Source organism: Buteo buteo, chromosome 22 (genome assembly GCF_964188355.1).
Source record: "Buteo buteo chromosome 22, bButBut1.hap1.1, whole genome shotgun sequence".
NCBI classification, from domain to species: Eukaryota; Metazoa; Chordata; class Aves; order Accipitriformes; family Accipitridae; genus Buteo; species Buteo buteo.
The window spans coordinates 20,520,366-20,544,465 of NC_134192.1; the positions used below are offsets into that span (position 1 = coordinate 20,520,366).

Genomic DNA, 24,100 nt, shown 5'->3' on the forward strand with positions numbered 1-24,100 from the left:
GCATGCAAATCAGCATGGTTAAGCATCAATTGGAAAGGAATTTAGAGAGATTACTTTGTTAGTGGCATATAAAAGGATATTCACATGATAACACAGAATCAGGCAGCACTGTGGAAGTCAGAGCTTTCCAAGGTCTGTTAAACTAACAAATGTGATTTCTCTTCTCTTTGATTTGCTTTGTAAAGAATACAAGATCATAACTTAGCTTATTGGCTTGTATGCTTGCTGAAACTGGATTGCACACTGTTTGCCAATTCTACTACTTAGAAATGGTCTGTCACATACTCCACTTCTAGGATCTCAGTACTCAGTGCTGCGTACTTGTATTCTGTGTTTTTCCTTACATAACTTTCATGACAAAGTATTACAATTCACTGCAGTCAAACATTCAAGCAACAGTTCATTCTAAACTTCAGGTAATAGCCTTCTGGAAGTTAATGTTATACTGATTAACATTAAAGACAGTTTAATTTCATATTTCACCAGGATGTAATTCCATTTAAGTTAGTGTAAGTGCACTGATGTAAAGAGAGCATAAATGGAAGGACAAGCAGACTATGTGTGTTCATATCAAACTTCATTTTCAGAGTACCAAAATGTATGTAAAACGACATTACTTGTCCAGAAAAACTCTCTTTGGAGTGCGAGGCAAGTTGATATACAAATATTTTTATGAACCTTTACTTTTTTTATTTGCTGTCCTTTGTTTGGTATTACCATTGCTGAATTCTTGTTGGTTTTATGCTGGTTTTGGTAGTTCAGTTACTGATGCCTGTAACTGACACGTTTCTTCTAGGCAGCAGCAAAAGCAGTGCTTAATACGAGCCCTTTTAGATAATTTTGGATAATTTCCTTCCTCATTTCTATTTTTGGAAACATATTTAGGTGAAAGGAGCAAACACTGAAAAAACTGGAAACAAACAAAAAAACACTGAAGCAAATGAATGTTTGTTACACGAAAAGAATCTATACCATTTTCTCCATCAACTTCACATTATAATAGCAATGAAGACTCCATTGCAGGTGTTTGTGGCAATTAATAGATAGATGAGTTCTCTTCATTACTGCAAGCTAGCAGTTTCTTTCAGTCTGTCATTAATCCCTGAAATACTTTATGCTCAATCACTGTTGCTTAAATAACGTTCATTTGGATTGAATGCCATATTGTGCCGTGTTGTTGAAGGCCCACAGGTGCTGATGTGTGACTTAAGATTCTGGCTTTCAACAGTTTTCCTTGTCTTCCATTTAATTTTATCAATTGCTGACTTGTGTTGTTGTCTTTCTTTTAAACAAACTTCTGTTTTCAGGTAGAAGTGCCTAGAGAGGGAAATTTCACTCTCACAATTGAAAATAAAACGGATTTTAAAAAGAAATCTCTCTCATGTATGTGTAGGTATGTATCTATAGATTAGACAAAGACAATTGGAATCCATGAGTATAGACATTTGCAACAAAATGTAGGCTCAGTTTTAACTAAAATGGCAACAATACAGCTATTAAAAGAGTGAAGCTAACGCAGGTGCACTTGCATATAGCATCACAAACAATACCAAGACTCTCTTAATAATTCACATTTTCACTTTCTATGAGAGTCTGTTCACCTCACAAGAAATGTGTAGTGTAGCTAACCTCAAATAGCTCAGCACTAAATATCTGCATCTAAGAGTTTAAAGTTGAAAGAACACAGCGACGTACCACTATGGGAATCTGCTGGAGTTTTGAAATCTTCAGTAGTTTATCAATTCTTTGCTGGCAAGAGGAATTTTTTTATTTATCTACTTGAGAAGGGGAAAATAAACAATAGAAGTTCTGAGGTGTGTGAGAAAAGTATTTGCAACAAAATATTATCCCTTTCCCACAGTCTTTGTAAGATTTAAGTAGTCTGTAAGTACATACATGAAACAGACTATATAGTGAGGTGTTTGCAGTAGCAAGGTTCAAGATTGCTAAGACTTACAAGATGTCTTCTAGTCTTCACATAGTCATTTTAGGAGTAAGACTAGATGTGATAAAAAATCCCATTAGTAAGAGTTAGAACAGTCTCTCAAAATTTTAACAGTCATATTCAATCTACACATCATTTAGTGCACATCCTGGTTTATGCAGCAGGCAGAGAAGCATGTGACCAGGCATGGAAGAGAATTATTTGAACCTGATCAGCTGAATTTTAGCAAGATGGCTGTACGTTCGATTTTGCACATTTTTACATTTATTGTTAGTATTAGCATTTTACATTATGCTGTAAAGCTATTTAAAACTCAAGCTAAGATCTTTGCAATTAGTGAAAGATATACACTACTATTTCCGAAATAGTAAATATTTATGGGACATGGATAAGAGTCATGCTTTAGGATTTGGTAGCCTAAACCCTTGGATATTTTTTACCTTTGGCAGCAAATTCTTGATTAAGGTTCTCAAAGCTTTAATCACAGATAAGTAAGATGATTCAGATACGTATGCAAGATACGTAGCAAATAATATACTGCTAGTAAGAGTTGCATCCTATGGTACCCTACACCTACAGCAGAGTAGCACCCAGCAAAGGAGTTCATTATCACAATAGGGAAGCTGAAACTCATGTGTCGTTCACAAAAAAAAAAAAAAGCACTGCAGCAGAGCAGTAAAAATACCAATGATTAAGATACACCAATGTAGAATGACAGAATATTGCACAATTTGCTTCCTCTGGATTTGTTTCCTTTTTAGTCACAGTCCAACATTGTATTCTACAATAAAACTAAGTTTAACAACCTTGCAAAAGTAACAGATAACCAACAGCATTCTGCTTAGTTCCCCACTGTGACTTCATAGGAAGTCACAGAATCGTTCATGTTGGAAGGGTCCCTGAAAGGGCTGTAGTCCAATCTCCTGCACAGATAAGTGTCACTGCTGAATTCAGACCAGACTGCTACAGGCTTTGGCCAGTTGGATCTTGAAAACCTCTAAGGACAAAGATTTTACAGTGTCTCTGGGCAAGCTGCTTCACTGTCTTTATGACAGTAGCAAATATACACTCCAAAAGTGAATAGAAATGACTTACATTAAAATTTGAGTATTGTTTGGAGCAATTTGTTGGGGTTTTTTCCCCTCTTAGAGGGTCAAAGACTCATTTACTCGATTGCACATACATGTTTCAGAACCACACAGTCATGCTGGTAACTAGTAGTTGAGAACAGTGATCACCAAAAAAGATTGTTAGTGATGACACATGGGTGACACTTATGCAATCATTATATTGGTCGCCAGGTTGAACAACAATCTGTATGCATAGTTAATATGCAGACACCTTATAAATAGCTAATAAATGATTAAATGAAATTGCTGTTTTCATAATGGATTAGTACATGTTCTGTTGTACATAATGTTTGGAATATTTAAATGGTTTAACATACTCTGCAGCTGGCTGTTACAACACAGATCCATCACTTAAGTATTTTTAAATTGTTTATATGTGTCATTACAATATGCCAGAACTTGTATAATTTTTTTTTTTAAATTTGTAATTACTGGGGTCAAACCACAGGCCAGTTCTCTGAAAAAAAAACCAAACCCAACAACGATTCCGACTTTGGGCAGAATGGAACAGAGCAGAAATGGGGGCTTGATTTGCATCACACTTGAATATAAACTGCAACAGCTGCTGCATTTGATCAAGACGAAATTTCTTTACTCAGATCTCATTCTGGGAAGCAAAATGTCATTTTTCCTAAATCTGCTGTGAAGCTGAGCCTGGTTACATAATGTACACTCTTCCCAAGTTTCCAGCATGCTGTATTTGCCCAAGAGAGACTTGGATCATATACAAATTTTGTTCTGAATCTCCAGCAATTCTCCCACAAATTTCCAATGCCTATGGAGTTACAATGTGTTCAGTGCTACAGACCAACGCTGCAAACACCTGAAGGGTAAAGGGAAAATTTTGCCTGCTCCAAGATCATTCTTTTCCAAGCTGAGGGACCCTTCCCATACGCATCTGTGCGATTTAGCTTCTGAACATTTTTAAACCTTGCACTAGGCATCGCTCCTCTTATTCCATGAAGAGGACATTATGGAAGATGGTAATCAAAATATATTTTCCGTATTTCATATTGAATCTGTGAGCAAAAGACATGCATCTATGTTCTGTTGCAATCAATCTGTCAAAATCTGCACAGAACACAAGATACTGTATACTCTGGAAATGTATGTCATATGCTATCTGAACAAACAGATGAAAAAAAGTGAAACAACACTGGTCTTATCAGGTGAGGTAGTATTTATGTCATACTGATAATTGACACACTAATCAGAACTGTAAAAACCCTTAAACTAAAGAAAAGAATAAACTGTCTCTTAACATCATACTAAAAATCTTATCTTTATAGAAAAGCTCTGCAACTATCAAAAAAGTATCGCTGGCAGTCCAAGGCAGTCCCTACATAAAGCAATAGTTTGTACAACAGCTAACAGAGCAATTTCTAATGAAAATAAATGCATAGAGTTAAATGGCATCTTACAACTCTGTGGACAGCAACATGCATATAGTATATATAGTATTCTCTTTCAAGGTGCACTGAACCGTAACAAACGGACATTATTTTACATAGATACAATTTCATACACAAATTGTCATCACTCTGGTTCTTCAGCCATTATTAGAGTGAGACAAGTTTACTTAGGGTTGAGTCGAGTCTCTGTGAATTTTATACCCATCTCCCCCTTTCCACAGTTTCATCACATTTTGCCTGAAAATAAGCTAGAAGGGCAGTGTCTTCTGTTCTGCTAAAACTTGCATCTCATTTCCCTTCAGCAAATTTCCACACCAGTCACAGGAGAGCATTTATCTTATAGTCCCCTTGCCACTTTTAAAATAAAGACATACCGACAAAAAATACATGACTATTCAGTGAGCTGAATATTGAAGAAACTGTACACTTCTATTAAAAACAAGTCCCTTTTATTGAATTACCATTCACTTCCTTTACATAAATGAAATTGAATGGGTGTAAGTTAGGGTAACCTTTCTGGAAGATCTTAAACAGTAGGGTTCATATCCTATAAAACTGCAAACAAGTCATATAGCTATAAAACAAGCCTTTGTTCTTAAGGCATATTGGTGTCATTGGGTAGGATTTTGTAGACTTTAAGCCTCTCAAGGAGAATTTTTACCAAAATCACTTTCCCCTTTGAATTCTATGCACAGCAAATACTGTGAGGGGTACACATCTGCACCCCTCACATAACTTTTCTCCACAGTAAAAACCCAGTAGTCTTCTCTTAGAATAACTACTGCTATCTTATGCTTTGGTAAAAGTATCCCATTTGTCCCAAAACACCAATAAATCCTTTGATGTTGCCATAAGCAGACCATCAGTCAAAACCAGACTGAATCGTAACATCAGCTTCCCCGAAAACTTAGTTTCAAAGAAGTAATTTGACTACTTCTGTGGTTCCTCTGTTCAGCCATTCAGTTTGAAGCTATTCAACTCTGCACTTTTGCTTTTGCCTGTTAAGCACTCTCCATTAGAACCATCAATTTTATCTGAACATTTTAGCATTTTCCTTCAGCACTTGGGTGCTTCTCCATGAGAATTTAATGTTTTGCCTTGGTTCTTGTTCTCTGCTAGCTTGGCAAAACAGATCTCAGGCTTTTTGATATTTTTCGCAGTACTTCAGTGTCTTGCCTCAAAGCTTCTCTTTATTGCAAGGCTCCAATGCCATAGTTTCTTTTGAACAATTTCCCTTCATCCTGGCGCTTTGCCTTAGTATTGCAGCATATTCATCTCAGTACTTTGGTGTTCCAACCATCTACTTCTACAACCATGTCTTCACGTCTATGAAATTTTCCTCTAGGACTCTGCCCTAATTCTTTCCTACATAGGTGGTTCTTTTCAGCTCCACTGTGAATTTACCAGGCTTAAGGGAGAGTCTGACATATCTGTCGTGGTTTCAGCCCAGCCGGAGACAGTGGCATAACACAGTGCTTCTAGGTAACACAATGCACTCTTCTCCATCCCTCCTCCCCACCCAAAATAAAATGAGCAAAAATTAATTAATGAGTGATCATCAGCTCCTGACATAGAAAGTTAATGCAGTGAGGTTTGCTGACTTTGTTTTCTTTTTCTTATTCTGACATATCAGAAGTTCCTGCGAAGAAATGCTTGTGAGAATTTTGTTGCTTCTGGCTGGGTAGTCTGTTCAAGTGGTACTATCACCAGTACTGCTGGTGTAGTACTGTTGTTACTACTATTACTATTTTGTCTACTTGGAACATTTTCACTCTTCTTTAGATCAAATCTTACAATGTTTTTCTGCATTTTCAGTCAGAAAACACTAATAGGAGAATGACATCAAGCTTCAGTTCTTTCCCAGTATATCTGAGTCTAACGTGTCTTAGTGTTGGTGCTTTCTTTTGGAAAGAAATAATAATGTAGAATTCTAAATTTCAATATAATAACTCTTCCTGGATCAGTGTCAAGTTCATTCTGATTGGTTCATGACAAAAATATACTAATAAGGATTCATTTACCAATCTTTTTCCAAAGTTGGCCACTTCACTGAACAATGCATGCAAAAGTTAATATTACAGACATTCTCGAAAGCAAAGCAAGCAGCTCTTAAACACTGAAACTATTTTGTTTCATTAAATATACTAATCTCAATTTTTGTATAAGTCTGAAAACCAGAGATACTGTAACTTTGATTGACATGATAGATACAATCCATGTTTTCTGTAAGTCAGCACAGCTCAAGAGACTTCAATCTTGATATGCACATTTATATAGCTGTAAAAAAGTCTTATACATATATGAATGTTTACACTAGATACTCTAAATATATTCAGCTCTCTTAACACTGAATTTATTTTTGTAGAAAAAAAATAATCCAAAATTACAGATTGCTTCCTATAAATAGTTCTTCAAAAAACAGTGGCAGGTTTGAGTTTGGTTTTTTCCCCCCATCTCAGTGATCTGTTTGTTAAGAGTTCTATCAGTAACATGCTAGTGACTAAGATGAAAGAATTACATCAAGACCCCATCACAAGCCATGCAACTTTTAAATCTTACTCTTCAGGAAGTGCTGTGCAAGAAAAGGAAAAAAAACAAACAAGCCATGAACAACATTCTTATTACGAGTCCTCATCATGTCCTGAAAGCAGCAGGGTTTTGAGATAATGGCAACATGCAGCTATTTACAACTTGTTAACCTTAACACTGGGCTCTGAGAGCCAAACTGTCTGTGCACTAGCTGGCATTTTTCCTAAAATCTTGCAAGCCTTTATGAAGGAAATAGTCACAGGGTTTCAAATCATCTTTTGGAACCTATTGCTTTCATAACAAGAAATGTTCCTTTTAGGGCCTGTATCTGCAGAAAAGTAGGAGTTGGTGGGAGACAAACAGGCACAGAAACATAGTAGTGGATGGTGGATACATGAAAATTGGCAAAATGCTTTCCAGTCATCTAGAGAAATGACAGTCCAAATGTAAATTCATGTAAAAAGGAAATGTAAAGGACATAAGATCTAACACGTTGCAACACTGATACTTAAGACATACCCAGACACAATGCCACTAGAAAGCATGTCACAAGACCCTGCCGTTAATCTTCCACCGACAGGCTACATCACAAAAATGATTCGACATGAATGAGTACATTCCTTTACATTTTGTGGTATTTCAGTCTTAAGTTAGAGCAGACTTGATATCCTTATTCTTGCCTTGATTTACCCTCAGCCACAGTGTTTCAAATGCCATGACTGAAGTCTGCTCAAGAGGATTCTGCACATGAGTATTTCAGGTCAGAGATTAGTTTTACTGGGTCTGCTTCATGAAGAAGCTTGCTCAAAACCTGTACGCCCAATGTTTAGCTCAGATCAAGGACATAAATTACTACTTTTATGACCACAGCATGTCCATGCATATACATAAGAAACACACACATACGCTTTTAATAGAAAAAAAAAAAAAAAAGCGCACACATACATATCTTTAAAAAATTATTCGGTGGCATGTAATCTTTACAAAATAATAAGAAAATTCAGCAGAAGTATCAATCCTCTTGGTATCACAGTGATTTTATCTTGGAGTCCTGAATATTTCCACTGTGACAATAAGACCAGATTCACAGTCATGTACTGAACTGGTAAAATCATGTTGTGAATGGCAGTGTCAGCTGAAATACATACTATTCATAATGATGAGGCACATCCTGGTGAATACAGCAGTTTGTTATGCATATTATTTGCAAAGGGTGTGACCTCTTGGAAAGCTGAATGAATGCGAAACTACTGTTGTTATGTTCAACAGATGCGGTTAGGACACAGTTCACGTTTTGTTGTTATCCAAGTTTTCAGTACATTTGTGCTTCATTGAAGAGTTACACCAACAAAACAAAACTAATGCCAAAATTCACCGGAACTACAAACAAACTGTCTTCTTCATGGCAGATCTAGAGCTTTCTGAAGGAGCAGGAGATACTAACTACAAGAAAATGTTCAGAAAAATCTTAGACAACCAATTTAAAAGTTCGAAGCGACAAATTTTGATTAATTAGTTTAGAAATACTTATCTGCATTTTATCTTTTAGCAGTATATTCACAACTATTCCCTTCACTGCATCTGTAATACTCCAGACAAAAAAAGCAAGGATTAAACAAACTGTTTCATCACAAATTATGAGTTTTTACTAGCATGCTGCTGGTTCGGTCAAGCTTGAGTGAGTAATCAAGGGTATGAAGTGCCTCGTGGAAAGGCAAGCCTTTTAGCAGTCCTGTGCTGTCACTTTTTGATTTACCAAAAAAAGTAACTCACCAGAGGATTGAGCTGTTTTTTTTTTAATTTATTTACTTAATCTACAGACCTTTTATTAATTCATTTTTATTTAATTTAGAAAATCAGATTTTCAACATAAAGCCCTCCAAGTTGATTAACTATGCAGTTAAGAGTTTTTTTTTCTTCCACTCTAATGCTTTTTCTAATCTAGAAATGAAGGAAATATTAGTCTCAGGCTTCTTCCCTTCAAATTCAGATCAATGCCGTCTTACCTATAAAATTCTCCAAACAAAATAGTGAAACTGCTTCTCATGATGCAAACAGACTTACTTTTAATTGTACTTTGTATTTCATTACATAATGCAGGAGTACAGACCATTTAAAGAGAAACAGCTTTTTGGTTTGTAAATCATCTTCAGGGTTTCTGTTTCATAAGAAATTTACAGATAACTCACATTCATCTTCTCTTTAATGACTACTCCCAGTAGAATGTTTACAGCTTTTTTAACCTGTAAATCTGATGAATCTCTCAAGAGATTCATTAAAAACTTGAACAGGATTTTCTTCTTTTACAACAAACAATACTCTGGTAATACCTTCTAATAATGAACACATTCCAAGGGAAATTGAAAATCTGTGATTTCCCTATGGTTATACAGCCCATACATATTATCTGTGATGGTAACTATACATTTAAATTACACTGTCTTGCCTAGCTATGATTGCAATGAAGTATCTTTTGAGAATTTTTTATGGTGATTCAAATAAGGGAAGGATCAGAACAACTGTCTGTGTTCCGAGTTTGTGGATACCATCTTATATTTGCATAACACTATTTTCTTGCAGTTGCACCAATGCAAAAACAAACAGAATCTGTTCATATATATGTGCCTTAATCAGAACATTTAATATGAAGTTTCTACAATGAACGCTTGTAGTATCTTAATAGAGACAGCATGGACTAGCACTAGAATAGTATAAGTAGGTCACTTTATATCCAAAGCTGACCATGTATGGTTCTATGTCCTATTCCTGATCATCAGTCAAAGAATAGCTTTTGCTGAATTATCACCAGTTCACACTGGTTCACCAGGGCATTTCTTTTATTAAGATTTGTCTCAAAATAGCCCATCCCTGAATACAAGATGGACAAAAAGGCATTGGTAAATGTTCCCAGTCAATGGCAAAAATAGAAAACCTAAGTGGTAAAGAGTAACTGAAAACCAGCTCATCCCCTCCTCCACACCAGAAAAAAAAAAATGGCAAAAATTACTTTCTGCTGGAGATGACTAATTATATTGACATTTTTATATTCAGCACCATCAGGGTTGATCATCTCAAAGCAAGCCTAAGCCCCATGTCTAAAGTATATGCTAACAAGCATAGAGTGCATGTTGCAGATCTCTTTCTATGGCATACACCTTTTCTCTAGAATATTCTGCATATTTAGGAAATTCTACAACATACTGTAGATCAGCACTTTATTATTAAATTCCCTAGTGATGGAAAAAAGTCCCTACGTAGGGTACCTCCTGCAACTCAAGGAAACTTGATTTACCTTCTTGGCCTACCAAAGTTTTCCCTGTATACCATCTGCTCTTTACATTTATTTAAAATCCACATCTGCAGGGTTCTGAAAATATCAGACTGAGAGTGTCTAATGGTACAAATGCAATACAGCCTTTTACACGCACTCATTAAGATAAACAAACAATTAGGATAAGAAGCTTTCCTCGATGTAATCTGAAGGAAACAGTCCATCATTGTGCAACAACTATGTTTAATGACCAAGCAACTCCAAATAAACTGCAAACAGAGGAGAGTTATTGAAATGTTTTACTAACACCTAAGTATTTTTCAAGGGAAAGTGTTATTGTTCGAACAGCAGAAACAAAATGGACAGTGAAATGGTACAGCAAGAGTCAAAGATGGAAAATATTGAATGAGTACATTCACTATTCTGCTGAGCTTTCAGTTAAAATTGGCCCAAATAAACCAACACAAACCCATGGAAGTAATTTTTAACCTAAATTTCAGTTAAATTTAGCATATGCAGTATTATGATCCTTTTAGGCATTTAAAAAACCTACCAATGACATCATGCTACACAGACAGTGTGGAAAATAAGTGAAAGTACCTGAAATGAAGAAATAGCCTAAGCTAGCTGTAACAACAACAACAACAACAAATCATGAAATGCTAGTGTAGACTCAGGCACCTTCAGCACTACTTTCCAGTGCACAATATTTGTTTCGACTGCCTGCTTTGACAAATAATTCCATGATGAAAGAAAGAATCAGTTAGAGCTTTTGTAACAGTAAAGATCCTTTTTAGAGAATTTATAAGAACCTCGGTTTCATTTACTGTGGTCTTCTCTTATAACTAGTGGAAGTACTTAAATTTCTGTCCATAAAAATATTGTCTATTCTCAGCCTTCTCTTATTCTCCTATCTGCACAGCCATACATTGTTAAGTCCCTCTCTAGAAACTGCATTTCTTGCATTTTTGTAGGAAACCTGTCAATCAACCTCCAGACACTCTTGTAGTAAAGAGCACTAAACCATCGACATGAAGCATCAGCAGAACACTCTTCACAAATACAAACAAAATTACACCACCTAATGTGTCCACTCCAGAAAACCCTCAGGAAAAACTGAATTAACAAGTTTGTCTTACAGCTCTGAATGTCAACTAACTTAGGTCTTGCAGGACTAAGGGAAAAGAATCAGTCTCAGGTTTTCTTGCCCTCAGTTCAATTTATAAAACTGAGGCTTCTGCTTTCCAGTTGTTTTTTACAGAAGAACAAAAATGTACAGCAGGTCTTCCTCAGAAAGAGAAAGGAAACTAAAAAGTGTTTCATAGATCAAAAGCAGTACTTTAAACTGCATTCAGAACAGCACTGTAGAAAGACAGTGAATAGACGACTTGTTGAAGTGGCAGCCTGTCTATATAACCTCAGTTCAAGGAGGCCTCCAAAATTACACCAAATAGCACACACTGAGACAGGAATAGCAAACAACGTTAAGATCCAAATCCAAGAACAAAAATAACAGCTCTTTTCTGTTCACTAGTAGGTTCCTCTTCCTGTCCCTGTTCCTCACTTCTTCACTACTCCTTGAACAACCAGAACAGCAAGGACATAGCAAGCTCCTGATTTTGAGCAAAAAATCACAATTAAGACAAAGCAAAAAGGTATGGCCTACATAGAGAAGTCAGTGTCTTTTTCATAGAACTACAGAGAAGTTCAGACTGGAAGGCACCTCTGGAGATGCTGTCTAGCCAAACCTGCTTAAAGCTCCTAAGTTACATTCGTTTGCTTAGGGCCTTCGGTCAAGCTTTGAAAATTTCCAAGGATTCTTCTGAATATTAAGTGAACATATTTTGTAGTACGCAAAAAGGAGAAACCACTTCAAGTATTTCTTTTGCTTTACTAGTAAGATTATCTTATGTGCTTGCAGCTTCAAATAATTCACACTTTTTATCACTAGGAAACTCAGAGGAATACACAGTTTAGGTTTGGGAAAATAGAAAGTGGCAAAGGATCTAGTGCAAATAGCATGCATAACCCAGCCTAAAATCACACTGATATCAAGGACATCAGGCAATGCTTCATATTGACAGAAAAAGGTAACTACAGCTAGGGGTCCCATTTATAGGGTCCTTCATAAAACTGAGTAGGATCTCCAAAATCTGAGAAAGAAATTAGCTGTTGCCAACCCACAAAGGATTTGACTTGTTTCTCCCTCCAAAACAGCTATGGCTGAGGTTGTAAGAACTACATCAGTCAAAACTGTATGTATTAGAAGAAAAGGAAAGAGGAAAATCTGCTATAACTGTGGTTCACAAAATGATGGATGGCATCCTTAATCTGTTCTTACGGATCACAAAATAGTCTATTAAAAATGATAATTCCCTCAGCGATCAGACTAAGAAATATCTGAGCATATCTAACTTTTGTGAGGCTCATCAACAGGTATTGTACTTCTACAGGAACTTACTGAAGCTGTTTCTGAGAGTATTTTGAAATGTCATCATTTCAACTTCACTGTCCCTTAGAGGTTCCCAACACTTTATCTGTCTTCCCCATCAGACATATTTGTAACGTCACAATATTACATATTTATTATATATACACATATAACCACATATACAGCAGTTAAAGAGATGTCCTAACCAAGTTATCACTTTAATCACTGAAGCATCCCAATTTTTTCAGAAAGTAGTTTCTGTTGGTTGATTAATATCTCCATCAACCACTGTCTCGCAGTTCAGCAGATCAGCAAAGTGATGACTTCTGCTTCAGCAATGACTAAATCAAGACATAGATCCAATGCTCTGAAGTGACTGAATTTTCAGAATTTAGTTAATCTTGCAATAGCCATACTATACCACCTGCCAGCCTCATCTAAATCACTTACTCTAAACCTTTTTCCAATGATTTCTTTCAAGATTTTCTAGTGTTTATAATACAATAAAACCTAAATGTACTGTACCTGCCAAAATGAATTACATACAAGGAACTGAGACTGTACACATTTTTTGCAGACTGCTGTGGCACTATTTTTGATTCGGACTTTTTTTTTTAAGTACTCATTTTGGTTAAGTGCAGTACAACAAAAATACAAACATTGATATTAAGGGGACTCGTAACAAATGGCACTTATATGAAGCCAGATTAAGCTTTCATCAAACTTAACAGGAAAGTATTTTGGGTTTTTATATTTTCCCATTGATGTTAAACAATAACCAAAACCTGAAACCTGCTTTAAGTTAGCAAGATTAAAAAAAAAAAAAAAAAAGAAAGCAGTTACTGAATAAATTGTATAACACACTATATGAAGCTAAGCAGTCCCAAATACCAATACTATTTCATTGATTAATATTTTTTGGTCATTTAAAAATACCCTACACAGTGATTCCAAAAAGCACTAATCAAACACAGAACTGGATCCAAATTCAATTCATATTGTTAGAAACTTCTTACTGAATTTGAGCTGTGTAATGCAATACCATCACAAAAAAGACTGTCCCTATCACAACAAATTTACCAGCATATTTACCTTTTTCTCCAACTTAATGGATAGTACAATGGATTTCAGGTTTAGTCCACCATTCTATAATGAATAAAAATAAACAATTTTTATCATAAATTCAGGCAAATTTCAGTCAGTTCTTTCCTTTTTACTAAAATCTTCCTTCAGTGTTTTAACTTCTGTTTATTGTCTCAGTTTGTCTGATGGGATTTTATCGTTTAGATGAACAGAAAGTGAAAAGGGTGTCTTTTTCAGACTGGTATTCATGCTTAGTGTGATTGTCTTAAAATATAACCCGGTCTTTTTCCAGTGCTGAAGGTTCAACTCAGTAACAGTTAGTTAACTGTGCAGGCTGGTTGATGCTTAACCGTATCTGTTTGACAAGCCACAAAATACATAATGTTAAATAAGAAGTAACAGGCCCCAAACTCAGCCCACATCATGATACTGTACAGCCTTACTATAATAGATACATTTCTCTGACAGCTTTTCTAATTCTTCTGCTCCTCCTCCTCCTCCTCCTCTTTAAGTATTTAAAATCTGTTTGAATAAAATGAAGTTGATAAAAAGGACATAATCATTCCTTTAAAAAGTTTATTTTGTGCAACTCTGGTAAAGACTGCAAGTTCATAGTTTGCCTTTAGGTTTTTGGTAGAATAATCATCCTTAAATTCCACCGTATTTTGAATATCGGATGTGACTTATTTTAATGTCCCTAATATTTAAATAAATGTAAGAAAACATGGATGAGGTACAACCTGTTACTATAAACAGTCTTTAACAAAAATGGTACTATTTTCAAAAACGCTTCCTGAAAGATTCCTGAAAGCAGACAAGCTTTAAGCTCTCTCAGAGTCCAGCTCACTTTAAAAATGAGACTTGTACACCCAAACTGTGCAAGCCCGTTTGAAAATATTGCTCCTGCCTCCGTTCCATGGTACAATTTATTAGTTTACTGCTTTTCAACTTCAATTAACAAAGTTAATTTAAAGATACATTGTTTTCAAAGAACCAAAAGAAACTGAGCTTCTGTATCATTGAAGACAAACATTAATTCTTTATTATTTTATATTTGTTTCCTCATTGTTGTAAAAAGGAGGCAGGGGTTATTAACAAGTTTTCACCTACATGTTATAATGACACTTCTATTTCTATTAGAAAGTATCCTTCCACTCTACAGTGTTATGCTCTAATAAACAATTCAGTCGAATTTTAAAAGTGAGAAGGAGTGGGCACCATGTAAATTCAATTTTTGTTGTTTTCAGGGACAGGAGAAGAAAGCAGGAATTTTTAAGTGCTTTCATTAAAACATGGGAAAGTGACACAGGCAACACCCAAACTCTTTAGAGAGTCATTGGGATTTAGTCACCAAGAATACCTCTTCCTCTAGCACACAAACTTCAGATTATTTGGTGATGCTCATGGCTCAATACGTACTACAGCCAGAAGATATTACTGGTTCATTTCTCATCATAAGGCTCACAACGTCTGACATGTCCTAACCTTATTCCTCAGTTAAGAAAACAAAAGTTTCAGACCACACACAGTAATGATACATTTCTTTGACACAGACTATTAATGTCTTTGCTTTCTGACCCACATTCACTTTTTTTGAAGTGCTTGACTTTTTTTTTTTCTGATATGCCAAATGCCTTCTCCCCCCTCCCCCCCCCACTTTGTAGCTTGAAACACCTTGAGTTAATGTTCTGCGAACTCACCTCAAACATACTTTGTATTATGTTTTAGGGTACTTTTCAGAGCAGTTCTTGAAAGTAATTTTCTTTGTATATGTAGATAAAGTTAAACTGTGAAAGATATAAACTAACTGATATTTGACTGAACATATTGTCAAAAAATAAATAAATGTAACTGATGGCCCACAATTCTGTAGCCTTTTGAAGAGGTATTTTAAAGAATTTTTTTTTGTTAAAAAAGCATGGTTTACAGTGTTCTAGATGTATTGCCTTTTTAAAGAGCTTATATATGAAAAACGAGAGAGCGGGGAAGAATACGTGAATACCAAATATGTTACAATAGTTCCATTTTGTAGTCGTCATTATTCCAGATTGATTATATACAATTAAAATACACTTATTTTCCAGTATCTAAGGACCCTTCTATAATTTCATTCCTCAGATTTAACTAATGCCATAAACAATTACACATGTACACATACATGATTTTTTTCCTCAAATTTATGGTAGATTCATAGACAATAAAGTAGTAATACCTGCTACTTCAGCTGCTATTTGGCCAGAGGAAAAGACCATTCTCAATTATCTTAGAAAACTATAACAAACGAACTCGGACACCAAAACCCTTGATTTACTTTATATCCAGTTTTCTTTAGTAAGTCATAAAATTACAGATCTCCGGAACATGAATTTTAAAAAGAATTCTCTGATAATTAGACACGAACGTACGCTTGTCTGACAAGCACTTAACTGATCTCCTGTAGTAGAGTCCCTATTACAGGAAACTATTATGAAAGCCTTAGCTGGAATCCATTCGTTCTGGTAAAGCCTCACATGTGGACAATGCAGGGAGATGAACAGAAAATGAATTTTATGCATTTCATTCCCAATGTTCATCCCCCAAATTATTACTGTGTTGCCTTGTATTCTAGATCTTAATTTACAACACATTGCCACATACATTTTCCAAGGGTCAATTACATGACTGACAAAGTAAAGCCATTACTCCATTTAATGATAGCTTTATTTTCATGCCTTATTTCTTGCATATATTTATAAATTACTGGCAGCAACTGTAATCTGAACAAACTACTACAGTCGGGTCCCGAATTATTTGAGTCCAGAGTTATATACGCACATTACAGTTCCTATTAAGTCACCATTTAATGAAGTTTCAAAACACTAGAGTTCCTCTGCACTTTTCTTTATGGAATGCTATGGCACACTCTTTGGCTATTTAACGTTGACAAGTCAAGTCCAGATCTTTTGTCATAAACGTCACAGAAGTCCTAAGAAAATCTCCTTCCAAATAGTGAATCTTACCTGCACCTTGACATAAAGCTTCCTATTGAAGCTACGCTCCGTTTCAGGAAGAAAATTACCAGCATACCTAAGTAAAACCAAGGATCCAGGTAACCATGTGCCTGTCAGGACGCACGGTTTCATACTTGTTTGTCAAAAGGCAGGAAGACACATATTTTTATAATTACAAAAGCAATCACAAAACCTGCATAAATGACTAAACATGGGTTTAAACCTTGACTTCCATTAGCAGAGGTAAAATTCAGTTCCTCCCTACAGTCATGAAACGTCCTTTCTCAGAAGGATTATCAAAAAATGTGACCTAATGAAATCTGAGTTACAGGCTAAAGGCAGGCAGCTGACTTTTTTAGAACTGTTTCCTATGCTACATTTTAATGGAATCCGCAGTTCTGTCATCTCCCAAATATTTTTCACTTTTCTTTTGGTGGGCACGTATGCATCTGATGTGCCAGGGACTAAAGCTGGAAACAAGACTGTATGTGGCTTTAGTGTGCCCATGTATGTGACATAGATCCAGTAGATCATAGATTTTCATACATACACATTTATTTATTTAACAAGATAGCACAGAGCAGTAACAATGATGGTGTAAGTAGTTGGCTAAATGAAATATGCTGTGCCGAAAGCATTCCAAACTTTTACTTGAATTTTTTTCCCTTTAGCACATACTTCCTGCTACTTCAGTAGACAGCAAAAAGCGCACATAATTACTAATTAAATTCTTACAAAAATAATAAAACTATGTCCTTAAGGATGTAACAGATAAACTCTGATATACAAACAGATTACATCACCAGTGACATCCTAGTTCTAGACCAGCTTGGAGGAAGAAAATCATCCCCAAAACAACCATATCAAATCAAAGTAGTACACAATGCAAGATGTTCCCCTGGCAGGAACATGAAGCAGGCAAAGTTTCTTAGCACAGCAAACTGCCACGTTAAACCCCACAGTGATGGGTTTTAAACACAGTGGGCCACCTCTGTTTATAATTTCACTATTGAATTTGGAAGTCTCCAACAATTTCAACGTTCATCTGTCTCTCTGAGAACATATTTGGCTCTCCGCTGATCTGGTGATGTAGGTTCCCTTGAAATTATATAATCCTTGCGGAGTCTGTTGCAACTTAAATGAAGGAAAACAACAGTCACTTTAAAAGACCTTCCCTGAAAAGTTAGTAAAGCAGTTGGCTAAATTCTGCCATCCTTGCAAGCAAAACTCCTCTACAGCAATGCCTTCTATACCACATTAACATGCTGAACTCCTAAACAAGTGGCAGAAGTTAAAAATATGTACGTCATGTAGTGCAAGAAGCAATTATTAAAGGCCCTGTTCCGCTAGGAATATTTTCACAGGCTGCAGGAAGCTTTGGCTCAGGCCATGTTGGATCAAGAAGGCTAAATCTTACATAATCCATGGGAAAACATTTATTTTCTAAGTGTATCTGAAATAAAGTAATTTTCAAGAGGATATTTATTAAAGGCAATGACAAAAGACTTCAAATAAAAAGAATGCTTAATTATGACAGTTACAGAAAACCTTTTACAGTTTCTTATTTACTGTCAAAACTTCCATGATTCGATTGTATCTACAGACTAAATTCCACAGCCTTTTTTATCTGTATTCTAATTTTTACACTAACTTTCCCTGGACCTTCATGAAACCTCCCATGCAAGTGAGGTGGGTTAGGTGGGGCTTTTTTCATTCAAATACGAAACCTTACTGCCTGATTGTGAGAACATTATTCATTTTCCTTATTTGGAAACAGGAAATTTTTTCTAAAAAGTTTTTTGAAAATTAAAAAAAAAAAAAAAAATATATATATATCTTTGTTTCACTTGTGTCAGAGGTGGTAAATACTATTGTTATCACTCAAAATCTATTTTCCACTAATCCCACTCTTACAATATAACACCTTGAAGACATATTTAAGGACAGTTTAAACTCCTCTTTCAGTGGAGCTTTTAAATCTGCAAAAGCTATAGAAGCTTTTGTGCTTCCTGGCAAGACACTCTAATAATTCAGAGACCGTAATTGAAAAAGACTGTTTTAAACCTATTTTCCTTACGTTACCATTGGATTATGAGAATGGGGGTCTCCCCGCAGATCTTATGGGATAACCAAGTTCCCATTTCCACCTTAAACTTCCTGCTTCATATTACTTGCCTGTATATTTGCAGGGAGCATGAACTTTCGGAACACCCAATAAAAATATGGTCACCACTACTTCACCACACTGAAGAGACAACTGTTACAAATTCCCTCTGATCTCACTGCAGAAAGAGGTAATTGGGACAGAGGACTATTAACCTCCCTTAGGAATTTTTATTTAAATGACAAAACTTTCATTCAAACAATACTCATTTATTTCATCCAATACAAAATACTTGGAATACAGCAAGCTGTATCTTGACCCTACTACTTGAACTTCGGTACTATATAGCATGTGCAACTGTAACATTGAATCCACAGGTATTTTTAATTCCAGTCTTTTAACTTCTAACCTGAAATATGCACAAAGTTATTATAAGCATTCACATACTTCGTCTGCAGAGATGAAGCAACTACTTCACTATTAGAAGATGGCTATCTAACTGAGAAAGGCAATTGTAAAAGATTTGGGGATGCTTTAGAAGAAAGGCTTCTGTTTAAGTGTAAACTGACCATTAGTCCCACTGGCTGTCCCCGGGATGGACGCGTGATTACCGCAACGGCTGTTCTCAGGTGCACTACCTCCAAGTGTGCTTTAGCACAGCATCCCCCAAGTGCTTTGCACACCTGTGTCAGACAATCAACTGTATTCAAAACTGCATGGCTCTTTTTAGCTGTTTTGAAAGGATAACTTCGCTCGTTAAGATACAAGGTTTGGAGTTTTGTTGTTCTTGTAACTTAATCCTCAAAAGAACTAACTGGAATAATGCCAAAGGCATTAGTTCTCATGCAATCTAAAACTGAACCATTAAACTGCTATCAGACTAATTCCTGTTTTGAGCCAGTGCTGTGCTCCTTTAAGAAAAGCCCTACTGCCTGCTTAAGCATCACAGGGCCCTTTAAAATCCAGGTATAAACACTCACCTGGATCCACAAGGGGCTTTCCAAATCTGAAAGGATGTTTTTGCCCCTTTTCATCTCTAAATTTTTCAGGCAGGTGTTATTTTCTACTAAGCTTTCTATACGTTCAGCTTTACAGTGCTCTATTAGCAAATGCCAATTGTTAATATAATTCATTGCTTAGGATATCTTTTTTTTTTTTTTTTTTTTTTTTTTTTTTACTACATGAATGTGTTTAAGTTAAGCTTAGGGCCCGTCTTTAAAACTAGCTGTTAAATTACTAAGCAAATGGGTGTTTTAATGGAAAGACTGGCATATGCTTAACTATGGGAGTGTGAATGGCTCCAGTATAAGATTACTCAAGTCCATGTAGAATACAAATGCAATACAGGACCACAGGTTCAGATCTTTGATCTCCTTTTTTGCAGAGGCTGTGATGTATAAAGCCAATTCCACTGAGCAGACAGTACTACACTGAATATAAATTATCCTTTAACTATAGCAAGGCTCACATTTAAAGAAATGCTGCAAGGATGAACAATGCAGCCGTGAAGCAGAGTTCTTCTGTAGCAAAAATACAGACCAAGATCTGCATGGATAACCATGGTTTCGAAAGACAAATTTTCCCTCAGCTGTTATTTGATAAAAAATAGAGTCAAATCTGGAACATTTGTACATACGGAAGTACAATTAGAGCACACTGCTTGCTCTTTCTATAAAAAAAGTGAGCTAGGAATACTTGCTTTATTTTCCAGATTAAGCATCATTCCCCCAAGAAGCATAACAAATGATTTTAAAATGTGGGAATCAAGAGTCTCAACTGAATATGGCTTCAAATTTAAACACATCTTTTCCAGATATCTCTTTAGAGGAAGAACCTTCTGCCTACTGAGCTAACACTAAGCTCCCTGGAGTTTACCCATGAATATTCTAAACCCATCTCTTACAATGCACTAAAAGTCATCTTTTGCCAAAATAAAATGCTTAAGAGGAACTCAATACACTTACGCTGCTTTTCCTCATTTTATTTAAGATAAGTGTTTCCATCTCAACTTTATGCCAAATCTTACAGCAAGAGAGAGACTGAACTGTGGAGCTATTACCTCAGATTTTGTACACAACCCAAATGGGAAAACAAATTACTTCTGAGAACATCAGATATTTGGTTTTGTTTTATTCTATATAATTTTGTATTTAGCCAGCTCTTTTGCAGTTACAGATAAACACTGTTGAGTATTCTTACAGGAATTTATCTGTTGCTTACATCAGTTGTAACTTAGGTGGTTCTGAGAAATGGTGCTTTCCCACTCTGTGAGGTTTATTTGTATGCCAACTTTGTGTGTGTGGAAATGTTAGTAAACAAATAAATAACTTTTTTCCTATCTTACCTCTTTTGACCTGTGTAGTCTGACAGATCAATGCTACTCCCACTGCTGACAAGCAAAAAGTTGAAAATTATCTTTGGCTTAATCTTTTTGTTCTCTTTAGGTTTCCTTTCAGTAAGGCTTGAAAAGGTGCTCTCTGTGGCTCAGGTCTCTATGCCAGAATAAAATTTAGCACAGAAAGACTGCAAGGGTGAGTTGATAATATCTACTGTCCTCAGCTCTGCTTTGGTTCAATAAACTTCAACATCTTCTCCACTCCTTTGCCAATTGAGATAAGCAGCAACAATTACTCAAAATGTATTATCAACTCAAGCTCAGAAAGACAGGATCAGATGAGTCGACTCCATCTCCCTCAAGCTTACAGTTTCTTTCAGTGTCCGAGAGGGGCAAATAAGTCCTTGTTTGCCTCTTGACACACACCTCGCAGCTACTTCTTACAGGCAACTACACCAAGGTTGCAAAGGGAAAGGGAGATAAATCCTCTGCTTTCCAGATCGCCTACAAGGTTTCTGCTTGTAACCAGCAGGCTGTAAGCTTTGTGCCATTATGGCAAAAGTCACAAATGAACCATCCTTCTCTTCCCCAAATGGTAAAATTCTCTCCTTGCCTTTCTGTGTTCTCCTCTCTCCTTGCTTTTCTGCGGTCTCCATAGCCGAAACCAAGAATTCATTGGACATCACTGCAATGCCTCTAACCACTTCTAACCGTATCCAGAGCTTGAGTAAATTAAAACATATTTCAGCTTGATCTGGTTTTTATCCCATTCCAGTACTCCACATATACAGCAACTTTAAGCTTACAGACATCCCTCCATGGTTCAAGAAAATCCTTCAAAGAACTTCATTTACAATCCAGCACAGTTTTTGCTTTCTCTTCTATCCACAGCAGCTAGGCATTTTGATGCAATCCTCATTTAATGCAATCTCCATTACAGGATTATGATCACATCAATAAAATGTTCCATATGTTTTCCCCCCCCACCATCCCTCTCCCTCTCTCATTAATACTAGGCACTATATCTGCAAAAAAACAACAAATCAAACAGGATGATGGGATGCTCTAGGGAGGTAGTGGGGGGTACACATTCAACAAAATGCAGCAGCCAATGCAAACTGCCCATCAGAGACCGAGACCGTAGATCTCCTCATTCCTGAGCTATGTGAGTTAGCTCACTGTCCGCGCTCTGAGCACAGATCATAAACGTGCTATGTTATCCGACTAAAAAGAAATACATCTTTTGCAGTCACTTGTGAGCTCCATGTACTTTTCACAGGAGCAGACTTTCATTATACTCGATCAGTTCCAGCCTATCCATACTGCTCTGGATGAACTGCTGATGCACTGCTGAAAGGGGGATGCTGGACAAAAGGTATCATACAAAAAGATATCAAAATCCCTCCTTTCCCCAAGCCCCCTTCTTACCTTCAATGCCTTCTCTGCACAAGATGTCAATCTACATGGGCTCCTCAGCACAGCATCAAGGCGTTTAGAGTAGCGAAGGCTGCCCCACTGCATGGAAGTTAGACCGCTTTGCAACAGCAAATCCTCGATCCAAAACACAAGCCGCTTCTTCCCATGCAGTGTGCCGAGCTCGATTCATAAGCGACTCCCACATAGGGAATAAAATTGTAAAAGAAGGGGGGGTGGGGGGGTGGGTTTAAAAAAAAAAAAAAAGGTATCCTAACTTTTAGGTAAGCCTGAGTTTGTTTTATTTCTGTTGGGTTTAGTTAATGGTTTGCTTTTGCAGCTGCAAAAGGATGGAGACGCAGTCGCGCCCTGCAAGCCCCGCGCCCCTCCGCAGAGGTCCTGCCGCGGAACCGAAGTTGCGCGCAGAGACTCTCAACTCGGGGCCGCTCCGCGGCGCAGCCCGGCCAGACCTCCCCTCGCCGGGCGGCCGAGGGGAGCGGAGCCGAGCGCCGGGTCCGCCCCCGCGGGGGGAAAAGCCGCCGCCGCCGCCGCCGCCGCTGGGCGCTCGCCCGCCGGCCGGCGGGGCTGGCTGCTGGCCCGGCGCGGCCGCTGCGGCGCCCCTGGGGGCGCGGGCTGCGCTGCCGGCGGCGCCCCGGAGCCCGCGCTGTCCCGGCGGCGGCGGCGGCTCCGGCTCCGGCTCCGGCTCCGGCTCGGCTCTGCCGCGGCCGCCCGCGCCCCGCTCTGCCGCTGCCAGCCGGCCCTCCCCGCGGCTGACATCAGCGCCAGGAGGAGGAGCGACACCGGGGATGCGAATAGCCGAGCCGAGGGGGGTTCCCCCTCCCGCGGCCGCCCTGCCTTCTCCTCTCGGAGAATCCCCCGAAAGCGGCGGCGTGGCCGCTCCGCCGCCTCGCCGGGGGGGGCGGCCCCAGTCCCCGCCGGCGCGCCCCTCCCGCCCCCCCCCCCCCCACCGCGGCACCGGCCCGGAGGGGGCCGGCGGTGCTGCCCGGGGCCGGGGCCGGGGGGGGGGGGCCGGACCGGCCCCCGGCCCCGGGGCGGCCGGGCGGCAGCCCTGCGCCGGCGGCTCGGCCGCTGCCTCCCTCCGCCCGGGGCTTCCCCGCCGGCACCAGCGCCGCGGCGCGGGAAGGGAGTCCCCTCCGCCAGGCCCCGGCCGGGAGAGCGACCCCTGCCCGCGGAGCCCGAGCCGGCGACGGCGGGGCCGCCGGCGGAGCCCCGCTGCGGAGCAGCAGCCGCCGCGGGGAGGCTGCGGGGCGCCGGGCAGGGACGGCGCGGCGGGGGAAGGGGGGGACGCGCTCCCCGGGCTCGGCGGCGCCTTCCCCCCCGCGGCGGGAGTCCCGCGGGCTTCGGCGGGCGCTTTCTCGGGGCCGGGGGCCGCGGGGAGGCCGGGAGAGCCGAGCCGGGGGCGGCGGGTCGTGCGGCAGCCTCGGGCGGGGGACCGG

General features: G+C 38.5%; 1 protein-coding gene across 1 annotated transcript in view; it reads right to left on the minus strand.

Annotated features, from left to right (window-relative positions):
• Positions 1-22,821, minus strand: part of PCDH11X (protocadherin 11 X-linked) — a 376,686-nt gene extending 353,865 nt beyond the window's left edge. Inside the window, exon 1 of the mRNA XM_075054565.1 lies at positions 22,659-22,821. The gene's annotated coding sequence lies outside the window, so the exon portion shown is untranslated. The remainder of the gene's footprint in view (positions 1-22,658) is intronic.
• Between the last annotated feature and the right edge of the window lie 1,279 nt (positions 22,822-24,100).